Genomic DNA, 13456 nt, shown 5'->3' with positions numbered 1-13456 from the left:
ACTAGACCATAAATATCCCTACAGTTTTCCTCAGTTTCAGACAATTTGTATATATATATGTGTGTGTGCACTGCTGCTAAGTCACTTCAGTCGTGTCCAACTCTGTGCGACCCCATAGACGGCAGCCAGCCAACCAGGCTCCCCCGTCCCTGGGATTCTCCAGGCAAGAACACTGGGGTGGGTTGCCATTTCCTTCTCCAGTGCATGAAAGTGCAAAGTGAAAGTGAAGTCGCTCAGTCGTGTGCGACGACTCTTCACGACCCCATGGACTGCAGCCTACCAGGCTCCTCCATCCATGGGATTTTCCAGGCAAGAGTACTGGAGTGGGTTGCCATCACCTTCTCTGATATATGTGCACAAGGAACATTAAAATGAATTTTAAGTGCTGTTTCATTCCTAGTACTCTATGTGGCAAGAAGCACCAGTGTATTTGGCATATGCATAAATATTTTTATTGAGGCTTTGCTTATAATAGGAAAAAACCTGGAGTCTCTTGATTCTGCATTCTCTTCCAATCACCAGTATTTTGCTAAATCCTGACTCTAATTTATTGGCATCCTCTTTATTCTCATTGTCATTACCTTAGCACAGGCCTTTAGTATATTTTGTAGAATGCCTAGAACTCAAAACTTTCAGCTATTTTTTATTTTTGTCTACTTGAAATGTGCCTAAATTATGCATCAGTTCAGTTCAGTCGCTCAGTCGTGGCCGACTCTTTGCGACCCCATGAATCACAGCACGCCAGGCCTCCCTGTCCATCACCAACTCCCGGAGTTCACTCAGATTCACGTCCGTCGAGCCAGTGATGCCATCCAGCCATCTCATCCTCTGTTGTCCCCTTCTCCTGCCCCCAATCCCTCCCAGCATCAGAGTCTTTTCCAATGAGTCAACTCTTCACATGAGGTGGCCAAAGTACTGGAGTTTCAGCTTCAGCATCATTCCTTCCAAAGAAATCCCAGGGCTGATCTCCTTCAGAATGGACTGGTTGGACTCCTTGCAGTCCAAGGGACTCTCAAGAGTCTTCTCCAACACCACAGTTCAAAACCATCAATTCTTCAGCACTCAGCCTTCTTCACAGTCCAACTCTCACATCCATACATGACTACTGGAAAAACCATAGCCTTGACTAGATGGACCTTTGTTGGCAAAGTAATGTCTCTGCTTTTGAATATGCTGTCTAGTTTGCTCATAGCGTTCCTTCCAAGGAGTAAGTGTCTTTTAATTTCATGGCTGCAGTCACCATCTGCAGTGATTTTGGAGCCCAAAAAAATAAAGTCTGACACTGTTTCCACTGTTTCCCCATCTATTTCCCATGAAGTGATGGGACCAGATGCCATGATCTTCGTTTTCTGAATGTTGAGCTTTAAGCCAACTTTTTGACTCTCCTCTTTCACTTTCATCAAGAGGCTTTTTAGTTCCTCCTCACTTTCTGCCATAAGGGTGGTGTCATCTGCATATCTGAGGTTATTGATATTTCTCCCAGCAATCTTGATTCCAGCTTGTGTTTCTTCCAGTCCAGCATTTCTCATGATGTACTCTGCATAGATGTTAAATAAGCAGGGTGACAATATACAGCCTTGACATACTCCTTTTCCTATTTGGAACCAGTCTGTTGTTCCATGTCCAGTTCGAACTGTTGCTTCCTGACCTGCATACAGATTTCTCAAGAGGCAGGTCAGGTGGTCTGGTATTCCTGTCTCTTTAAGAATTTTCCACAGTTTATTGTGATCCACACAGTCAAAGGCTTTGGCATAGTCAATAAAGCAGAAATGCATGTTTTTCTGGAAGTCTCTTGCTTTGTCCATGATTCAGCAGATGTTAGCAATCTCTGGTTCCTCTGCCTTTTCTAAAACCAGCTTGAACATCAGGAAGTTCACGGTTCACGTATTGCTCAAGTCTGGCTTGGAGAATTTTGAGCATTACTTTACTAGCAATGTGAGATGAGTACAATTGTGCGGTAGTTTGAGCATTCTTTGGCATTAGCTTTCTTTGGGGTTGGAATGAAAACGGACCTTTTCCAGTCCTGTGGCCACTGCTGAGTTTTCCAAATTTGCTGGCGTATTGAGTGCAGCACTTTCACAGCATCATCTTTCAGGATTTGAAACAGGTCAACTGGAATTCCATCACTTCCACTAGCTTTGTTCATAGTGATGCTTTCTAAGGCCCACTTCACTTCACATTCCAAGATGTCTGGCTCTAGATGAGTGATCACACCATCGTGATTATCTGGGTCGTGAAGATCTTTTTTGTACAGTTCTTGAAGATCTTTTTTGTACAGTTCTTCTGTGTATTCTTGCCACCTCTTCTTAATATCTTATGCTTCTGTTAGGTCCATACCATTTCTGTCCTTTATCGAGTCTATCTTTGCCTGAAATTTTCCCTTGGTATCTCTAATTTTCTTGAAGAGATCTCTAGTCTTTCCCATTCTGTTGTTTTCCTCTGTTTTTTTTGCACTGATCACTGAAGAAAGCTTTCTTATCTCTTCCTGCTATTCTTTGGAACTCTGCATTCAGATGCTTGTATCTTTCGTTTTCTCCTTTGCTTTTTGCTTCTTTTCTTTTCACAGCTATTTTAAGGCCTCCCCAGACAGCCATTTTGCTTTCTTGCATTTCTTTTCCATGGGGATCTTCTTGATCCCAGTCTCCTGTACAATACAGTATTTTTTTGATTACTCTAGCTCTGTAATTATTTTTGAAATCATATAGTGTTACATTTTCAACTACCTTTTCAAAGTTGCTTTCACTGTTGTAGGACTTTTTGTTTCCATATGAATTATAGAATCACCTAGTTTGTTTCTATGAATATGACTGCTGGGCTTCTGATTGGAATTGTGTTGGATGCGTGCATCCATTGGAGAAGATTTGTGATCGTTGCAGAATTGAATCTTCTGACCTATAAACAAGTTATATCTCTTATTTAGATATTTTTAACTTCATCAATGTTTTATTATTAGTGTACAAGTATTTCACATCTTTTGCCAGATTTATCTCAAAGTATTTTATATGTTTTTGGGAAAACTTTTAATTTTCTAATTGTTCATCTCTAATATGTAGAAATGCAGTTGATTTTTCTGTTGATATTCTATCTTACAACCATGCTAAACTCACTTATTCTACTACTTTTTTAGTAGATCTCATCATACTTTCTCAAAAGACTATGATATCAGTCTGGATACTTTTTATTCCTTTTTCTTTGTTGATTTTATTGGTAAGACTGTCCAATATAATCTTGAATAGGAAAGTATTTATCTTTTGGTATTAAAAATCATGTTATAGGTATTTTTAAGATTCTGTTTATTACGTAGTAAAAGTTAACCCTCTCTTGTTAATTTGCTGATAGTTTTTAATTAGTAGTGTTATATTGGATTTTGTTTGATACCTTTTCTGCATTTGTTGAGACTATCATACAATTTTCCTTTTTTAGTTTGTTAATATTGTAAGTTACATTTATTGATTTTTAAATGTTAAACCAACCTTGTATTCCTGAATAAACATGATCTGTTATTCTGACAGTGCATTGTTAGATTTAATTTGCCAAATCTTTGTTTAGAAATTTTACATAGATGTTAATAAAGGATATTGGTGTGTAGCTTTTTTTCCCTCAGAATGTCTTTATCTTGTTTTGGTGTGAAGGTAAAGCTGACCTCATAAAATGAGATCAAAATTTTCCATCCTTTTTGGTTTTTTAGATGAGTTTGTGTTGAATCGATATTGTCTCTTTTCTAAATATTTGGTAGAATTCACCAGTGATAGCATCTGGGCCTAGAGTTTTGTTTCATGGAAAGGATTTAATTTCTTTAATAGATACAAGCAAGTTTTGATAGTTTATGTCTTTCACGGAATCTATCCATTTCATCCAAGTTGTAAATTTACTATCATAAAGTTAAATATGTGTAAACTATGTGATGGAGAAAGATATGGCAACCCACTCCAGTGTTCTTCCCTGGAGAATCCCAGGGACGGGGGAGCCTGGTGGGCTGCCGTCTATAGTGTCGCACAGAGTGGGACACGACTGAAGCAACTTAGCAGCAGCAGCAGTAGCAAACTATGTGGTGATGTCACCTCTCATTTCTGATAGTGGTTATCCTGTTTCTTTTTTTCCTGGACACTATGACTAGAAGTATGGAAGATCTTAATGATCTCTTTTAAAAACAAAACAAAACCCAGATTTTAGTTTCCTTGATGTTCTTTTCTGTTTCACTGATTTCCATGCTGATCTCTATTATTTTCTTTATTTTAAAAAAATTATTTACTTTTGGTTTCATTTGCTTGTATGTTTCTAGTTTAAAGTAGAACCCATTTTTCTTTTTTTTATAAGACAGGCATTTGAAGCTATAAAGTTTCCCTTAAGCACTACTGTAATGATACCCCACTAATTCCTATGTTTTTCTAAATTTCTGTCTTGATTTCTTCTTTTGTGAATTACTTAGAAGCATATCTATTTGTGAGTTCTCCAGAAAGCTTCTGTCATCAGTTTCTAGTTTAATTCTTTTGGGGTCAAGGAACATATATTATACACATTTTATTTTTAATATATTGTAAGACCCCAGCCTACATTTCTGCTATTTTTATTTTAAAATTCAGCTATCTTTTAAAGAAGTTTAAGTGAAACAAATGAAATTTGTGTTAAATTTAATTCAACTTTGTTTTTTTCCCCTCTTACCTCTCTCCTTTGGGAACTCTGTGCATATGTTAGGCCATAATTTACTGATACTCTGTCAGTTTTAGTCTTTTTGTGTGTGTTTCATTCATGACCAGGAAACTTTTTAATGTCTAATCTGCCATTAATTCCTTTTAGTGTATTTTTATCTCAGTTTAGTTTTTTTAATCCCTATAGTTTGGTTTGGGTTTTCTATGTTCCCTGGCCTTTGAACATATTGAACACAGTTATAACTGTTTTCAGTGTCCTTTTGTGCCAATTCTCACATCAGATTGAATTCTGGATCATTTTTGATTGGTTGATTTTTCTTCTTACTGTGTGTCTTGTGTTTTTCTGCCTGTCTACATGTGTAGTAATCTTTCATTGGATGCCAGACATTATGGTTTTACTTTGTTGTTTACTGGATATTTTTGTGGTCCTAGAAATCTTTAGCTTTGTCCTGGGAAGTTCTTATGTTACTTGGAGGCAGTTTGGTGTGTTCATATTTTGTTTTGTGGGTTTGTATTGCAAGTGTTGGAACAATACTCAATCTAGAGCTAATTATTCCCTACTACTAAGACACTACCTTTCTAAGATTTACCACAGCCATACCTGAAAACACTGTTACGAGCAACTAATCAAAGCCATGTGCGTTATGAGTTTTCTCAGTCTTGCTGATGGGACAGGGACTGTTTTCAGGACTGTTGGAACACCACGCACTGTTCCCTTTTCTAATCCTTTTGGTTTTCTTCTGCATTGGTAGTGTCTTCACATGCATATGCTTATTGGTGTTCTTTGATTCTTTCTCCATAGAACTCTCTTGTCTCTGGTAGTACTCTGTTATATAAATTTTAAGTGCCTGTTCTTCCTGAACTCTCAGCAGCATCTTCTCAACACAGGTCGTCTCCTAGGCTTTGTCTCCACTTCCCTTCTCAGTGCTGTGACCTGAGAACTCTCAAGACAGTAAGCTGAAACAGTAGAACTCAGCTCAGTTTCCCATCTCTCAGGGATCACTGGCCTTCACTGCTGGTGTCAGTGTTTTGAAACCATTGTTTCATATATTTTGCTTGGTTCTGGGTTGTTTATTTCAGATGGGAGCATAAACTGTCTTCAGTTTAATCCATCTTGGTTAGAACCAGAAGTCTTCAAGTGTTCTGGTATAAAACAGTGTTATAGAACTAGGAATAATGATGTGATGACTATTTGTATCAAAAGATATTCATCACCTGTTTTTGAGAGAATGTGCTATTTACAACTTTTTGTTATTCTTCATTTACATATATTCATATGTATGTGCAAAGTCTGAAAGTATTCAAAATGTTAAATCATTCTCTTAGAGGTATGATTTGGAGTAATTTTATATACTTCAACATATAATAAAGAAATATAGCTAAAAACAGAAAACACCATTTATGAATTAGTGTAAAGAATTTTAAAATGTTCTTCTGCCAGCCATATTTGAAACCTAATATGACCATATGTTGGGATAAAAGATCTAGATCATCAAACCCATATCTCTTAAGTGATTATAGAAATCCTTATGATTCCATGATTCAAGTCATTGGAGCCAGATGCGTAAATCCATTCTATCCGTTATGGTAAGAATGGTATATGCAGAGGAAGAAATGCCCTGTGTCTTGAAATTCTAAAGTATCTGGTGAATTCACGTGCAATAAAAGCATTTGGTTGGTAGAAGAAAGTATTGCGAAGCTGCCTACAGGTTAAGCATTAGTTATAGGTAACTGTTGATTTGTCTAATTATGCAGTTAGTTTTATTTTAATTGGAGGATAATTGCTTTACAGTGTTGTACTGGTTCACAGTTAGATTTAAATTCTTCCTGTTTACAGAAAGTTACTATTTCTAGTATATATATCATCCATCAATCATAAAGTAATTTTAAAACACATTTAGTTTGGAGTAGCTAGTGAAACTTCCCAAATGCCCAAACACAGCAGAATAAAAACAGGCAGTTAATAATAATAATAACCATATCAACTACCACCACCAGAGAATTTAGTCTCTTCTTTTTAAAATGTGGAATTAAGTGAGGTAACTTGCATGATTTTTTTAATGTCTATTACTAGATTTGCAGTTAAATGAAGCCTAATATTTATGCCTCTGACTGTTTATTGCCTTGTTGATATATTTTATATCATTGTTTGTAGTTCTTTTTCTCCTAAGTGGCATTAAGGGAGACATATGTTTTTTCTTTTTTTTTTTTTTTTTAACTTTATTTTACTTTACAATACTGTATTGGTTTTGCCATACATTGACATGAATCCACCACGGGTGTACATGCGTTCCCAAACATGAACCCCCCTCCCACCTCCCTCCCTATAACATCTCTCTGGGTCATCACCATGCACCAGCCCCAAGCATGCTGTATCCTGCGTCGGACATAGACTGGCGATTCGATTCTTACATGATAGTATACATGTTACAATGCCATTCTCCCAAATCATCCCACCCTCTCCCTCTCCCTCTGAGTCCAAAAGTCCGTTATACACATCTGTGTCTTTTTTGCTGTCTTGCATACAGGGTCATCATTGCCATCTTTCTAAATTCCATATATATGTGTTAGTATACTGTATTGGTGTTTTTCCTTCTGGCTTACTTCACTCTGTATAATCGGCTCCAGTTTCATCCATCTCATCAGAACTGATTCAAATGTATTCTTTTTAACAGCTGAGTAATACTCCATTGTGTATATGTACCACAGCTTTCTTATCCATTCATCTGCTGATGGACATCTAGGTTGTTTCCATGTCCTGGCTATTATAAACAGTACTGCGATGAACATTGGGGTACATGTGTCTCTTTCAATTCTGGTTTCCTCGGTGTGTATGCCCAGCAGTGGGATTGCTGGGTCATAAGGTGGTTCTATTTGCAATTTTTTAAGGAATCTCCACACTGTTCTCCAAAGTGGCTGTACTAGTTTGCATTCCTACCAACAGTGTAGGAGGGTTCCCTTTTCTCCACACCCTCTCCAGCATTTATTGCTTGCAGATTTTTGGATCTCAGCCATTCTGACTGGTGTGAAGTGGTACCTCATTGTGGTTTTGATTTGCATTTCTCTAATAATGAGTGATGTTGAGCATCTTTTCATGTGTTTGTTAGCCATCCGTATGTCTTCTTTAGAGAAATGTCTATTTAGTTCTTTGGCCCATTTTTTGATTGGGTCGTTTATTTTTCTGGAATTGAGCTGCATAAGTTGCTTGTATATTTTTGAGATTAGTTGTTTGTCAGTTGCTTCATTTGCTATTATTTTCTCCCATTCTGAAGGCTGTCTTTTCACCTTTCTTATAGTTTCCTTTGTTGTGCAGAAGCTTTTAATTTTAATTAGATCCCATTTGTTTATTTTTGCTTTTATTTCCAGTATTCTGGGAGGTGGATCATAGAGGATCCTGCTGTGATGTATGTCGGAGAGTGTTTTGCCTATATTCTCCTCTAGGAGTTTTATAGTTTCTGGTCTTACATTTAGATCTTTAATCCATTTTGAGTTTATTTTTGTGTATGGTGTTAGAAAGTGATCTAGTTTCATTCTTTTACAAGTGGTTGACCAGTTTTCCCAGCACCACTTGTTAAAGAGATTGTCTTTACTCCATTGTATATTCTTGCCTCCTTTGTCAAAGATAAGGTGTCCATATGTGTGTGGATTTATCTCTGGGCTTTCTATTTTGTTCCATTGATCTATATTTCTGTCTTTGTGCCAGTACCATACTGTCTTGATGACTGTGGCTTTGTAGTAGAGCCTGAAGTCAGGCAAGTTGATTCTTCCAGTTCCATTCTTCTTTCTCAAGATTGCTTTGGCTATTCTAGGTTTTTTGTATTTCCATACAAATCTTGAAATTATTTGTTCTAGTTCTGTGAAAAATATGGCTGGTAGCTTAATAGGGATTGTGTTGAATTTGTAAATTGCTTTGGGTAGTATACTCATTTTCACTATATTGATTCTTCCGATCCATGAACATGGTATATTTCTCCATCTATTAGTGTCCTCTTTGATTTCTTTCACCAGTGTTTTATAGTTTTCTATGTATAGGTCTTTAGTTTCTTTAGGTAGATATATTCCTAAGTATTTTATTCTTTTCGTTGCAGTGGTGAATGGAATTGTTTCCTTAATTTCTTTTTCTACTTTCTCATTATTAGTGTATAGGAATGCAAGGGATTTCTGTGTGTTGATTTTATATCCTGCAACTTTACTATATTCATTGATTAGCTCTAGTAATTTTCTGGTGGAGTCTTTAGGGTTTTCTATGTAGAGGATCATGTCATCTGCAAACAGTGAAAGTTTTACTTCTTCTTTTCCAATTTGGATTCCTTTTATTTCTTTTTTTGCTCTGATTGCTGTGGCCAAAACTTCCAGAACTATGTTGAATAGTAGCGGTGAAAGTGGGCACCCTTGTCTTGTTCCTGACTTTAGGGGAAATGCTTTCAATTTTTCATCATTGAGGATAATGTTTGCTGTGGGTTTGTCATATATAGCTTTTATTATGTTGAGGTATGTTCCTTCTATTCCTGCTTTCTGGAGAGTTTTTATCATAAATGGATGTTGAATTTTGTCAAAGGCCTTCTCTGCATCTGTTGAGATAATCATATGGTTTTTATTTTTCAGTTTGTTAATGTGGTGAATTACATTGATTGATTTGCGGATATGTTTTTTCTATCCTCTATTTAAGTAATGATTTCCTTCTTTCATCCTCTTAATACCCTTTATCCTTATGATCTTATGGCCCTAATGCATGGATATACAAAAGACGTGAACATAAAGAATGTCATATAAATTGCCTGCAGGTCGTTGGACCTCTGTATAGTTCAGTTCAGTAACTCAGTCATGTGCAACTCTTTGTGACCCCATGAGGTGCAGCACGCCAGGCCTCCCTGTCCATCACCAACTACCAGAGTTTACTCAAACTCATGAGTCAGTCATGCCATCCTACCATCTCATCCTCTGTCGTCCCCTTCACCTCCTGTCTTCCATCTTTTCCAGTATCAGGGTCTTTTCAAGTGAGTCAGTTCTTCGCATCAGGTGGCCAAAATATAGTAGTTTGAGCTTTAGCATCAGTCCTTCCAATGAATATTCAGGACCAATTTCCTTTAAGATGGACTGGTTGGATCTCTTTGCAGTGCAAGGGACTCTCAAGAGTCTTCTCCAACACCACAGTTCAAAGGCATCAGTTCTTTGGTGCTCAGCTTCCTTTATGGTTCAACTCACATCCATACATGACTACTGGAAAAACCATATCTTTGACTAGGCGGACCTTTGTTGGCAAAGTAATGTCTCTGCTTTTTAATATGTTGTCCAGGTTGATCATAACTTTTCTTCCAGGGAGCAAGCATCTTTTAATTTCATGGCTGCAATCACCATCTGCAGTGATTTTGGAGCCCCCCAAAATAAAGTCTGTCACTGTTTCCATTGTTTCCTCATTTATTTGCCATGAAGTGATGGGACCAGATGCCATGATCTTAGTGTTCTGAATGTTGAGCTTTAAGCCAACTTTTTCACTCTCCTCTTTCACTTTCATCAAGAGACTCCTTAGTTCTTCTTCACTTTCTGCCATAAAAGTGGTGTCATCTGCTTCTGAATAACCAACAAATCACAGAAGAAATCAAAAAAGAAATAAAAAAATGCATAGAAACGAATGAAAATAAAAACATAATAACCCAAAACCTATGGGATTCAGTAAAAGCAGTGCTAAGGGGAAGGTTCATGGGAATACAGGCTTACCTCAAGAAACAAGAGAAAAATCAACTAAATAACCTAACTCTACATCTAAAGCTACTAGAAAAAGAAGAAATGAAGAACCCCAGGTCAGTAGAAGGAAAGAAATCATAAAAATTATGGCAGAAATAAATGAAAAAGAAACAAAGGAGACTATAGCAAAAATCAACAAAGCTAAAAGCTGGTTCTTTGAGAAGATAGATAAAACAGACAAGCCATTAGCCAGACTCATCAAGAAAAATGGGAGAAGCATCAAATCAACAAAATTAGAAATGAAAATGGAGAGATGACAACAGACAACACAGAAATACAAAGGATCATAAGAGACTACTATCAGCAACTATATGCCAATAAAATGGACTAGGAAGAAATGGACAAATTCTTAGAAAACTATAATTTTCCAAAACTAAACCAGGAAGAAATAGAAAATCTTAACAGACCCATCACAAGTGTGGAAATTGAAACTGTGATCAAAAATCTTCCAACAAACAAAAGCCCAGGACCAGATGGCTTCACAACTGAATTCTACCAAATCAGAGCAGAAAAAGAAAAGAAATCTAGATTGGAAAAGAAGTAAAAACCACTGTTTGCAGATGACATGATCTTCTACTTAGAAAACCCTAAAGATGCCACCAGAAAATTACTAGAGCTAATCAATGAATATAGTAAAGTTGCAGGATATAAAATTAACACAGAAATCCCTTGCATTCCTATACACTAACAATGAGAAAACAGAGAAATCAAGGAAACAATTAATTCACCATTGCAATGAAAAGAATAAAATACTTAGGAATAAACCTATCTAAAGAAACAAGACCTATATATAGAAAACTATAGAACACTGATGAAAGAAATTAAAGATGACACAGAAAGATGAGAAATATACCTTGTTCCTGGATTGGAAGAGTCAATATAGTGAAAATGAGTATACTACCCAAAGCAATCTGTAGATTCAGTGCAAGCCCATTCAAGCTATCAGTGGTATTTTTCAGGGACCTAGAACAAACAATTTCACAATTTGTATGGAAATACCAAAACCTTGAATAGCCAAAGCAGTCTTGAGAAAGAAGAATGGAACCAGAGGAATCAACCTGCCTGACTTCAGACTATACTACAAAGCTGCAGTCATCGAGACAGTATGGTACTGGCACAAAGACAGAAATATAGATCAATGGAACAAAATAGAAAGCCCAGAGATAAATCCATGCACCTATGAACACCTTATCTTTGACAAAGGAGGCAAGAATATACAATGGAGAAAAGACAATCTCTTTAACAAGTGGTGCTGGGAAAACTGGTCAACCACTTGTAAAAGAATGAAACTAGATCACTTCCTAACACCATACACAAAAATAAACTCAAAATGGATTAAAGATCTAAATGTAAGGCCAGAAACTATAAAACTCTTTGAGGAAAACATAGGCAAAACACTCTCTGACATAAATCACAGCAGGATCCTCTATGACCCACCTCCCAGAGTAATGGAAATAAAAGCAAAAATAAACAAATGGGATCTAATTAAACTTAAAAGCTTTTTCACAACGAAGGAAACTATAAGCAGGGTGAAAAGACAGCCTTCAGAATGGGAGAAAATAATAGCAAATGAAGCAGCTGACAAAGAATCTCAAAAATAGGCAAGCAGCTCTGCAGCTCAGTGCCAGAAAAATAAATGACCTGATCAAAAAATGGGCCAAAGAACTAAACAGACATTTCTCCAAAGGAGACATACAGATGGCTAAAAAACACATGAAAAGATGTTCAACATCACTCATTATTAGAGAAATGCAAATCAAAACCACAATGAGGTACCATCTCACACCAGTCAGAATAGCTGCTATCAAAACGTCTCCAAACGATAAATGCTAGAGAGTGTGTGGAGAAAAGAGAACCCTCTCACTGTTTGTGGGAGTACAAATTAGTACAGCCAGTATGGATAACAGTGTGGAGATTCCTTAAAGAACTGGAAATAGAACTGCCATACGACCCAGCAATCCCACTGCTGGGCATACACACCAAGGATACCAGAATGGAAAGAGACGGGTATACCCCAATGTTCATCACAGCACTGTTTACAATAGCCAGGACATGAAAGCAACATAGATGTCATCGGCAGACGAATGGATAAGAAAGCTGTGGTACATATACACAATGGAAATTTACTCAGCTGGTAAAAAGAATGCATTTGAATCGTTCTAATGAGGTGGATGAAACTGGAGCCTAATATACAGAGTGAAGTAAGTCAGAAAGAAAAACACCAATACAGTATATTGATGCATATATATGGAGTTTAGAAAGATGCTAACAGGGACTGTATATGTGGGACAGCAAAAGAGACACAGATATAAAGGATAGATTTTTGAACTCTGTGGGAGAAGGCAAGGGTGGGATGGGTTTGAGAGAATAGCGTTGAAACATGTAAATTATCATATGTGAAATAGATCACCAGTTCAGGTTTGATGCATGAGACAAGGTGCTCAGGGCTGGTGCACTGGAATGACCCAGAGGGATGGGATTGGGAGGGAGGTGAGAGGAGGGTTCAGAATGGGAAACACATATACACCATGGCTGATTTCATGTCAATGTATGGCAAAAACCACTACAATATTGTAAAGTAATTAGCCTCCAATTAAAATTTAAAAATTGATTTAAAAAAATTAAAAAAAATAAAAAGTTGTGTTATCTTCATATCTGAGGTTATTGATATTTCTTCCAGCAATATTGATTCCAGCTTGTGCTTCATCCAGCCCAGCGTTTCTAATGATGTATTCTACATATAAGTTAAATAAGCAGGTTGACAATATACAGCCTTGACATATTCCTTTCCCAATGTGGAACCAGTCTGTTGTTCCATGTCCAGTTCTAACAGTTGCTTCCTGGACCTCTGTAGTTAAAGCCATATAATCCAGTAATATGCCTTGGAGAAAAAAAAAATATTTTAAGATTAGGAATGATAACAGGAAGATTAGGAATAACAAGAAAGAGAACTTTGAAGTTCTTTATTTTGTCTTTTCATTAACTTTTTAGGAAAGCTGGTCTTAGAGTGTGTACTTATGTTTATTATAGAAGAAGGTTTCGAGTTATATACTTAAATTTGC

General features: G+C 36.8%; 1 protein-coding gene across 1 annotated transcript in view; it reads left to right on the top strand.

Annotated features, from left to right (window-relative positions):
• RIC1 (RIC1 homolog, RAB6A GEF complex partner 1) overlaps positions 1-13456 on the top strand; it is a 138934-nt gene that overhangs the window by 53424 nt on the left and 72054 nt on the right. The window lies entirely within an intron of this gene.

Source organism: Budorcas taxicolor, chromosome 8, assembly GCF_023091745.1.
Source record: "Budorcas taxicolor isolate Tak-1 chromosome 8, Takin1.1, whole genome shotgun sequence".
In the NCBI taxonomy this organism is placed as follows: domain Eukaryota; kingdom Metazoa; phylum Chordata; class Mammalia; order Artiodactyla; family Bovidae; genus Budorcas; species Budorcas taxicolor.
The sequence above is the reverse complement of the archived record's forward strand: the minus strand, read 5'-3'. Positions and strand labels throughout refer to the sequence as shown.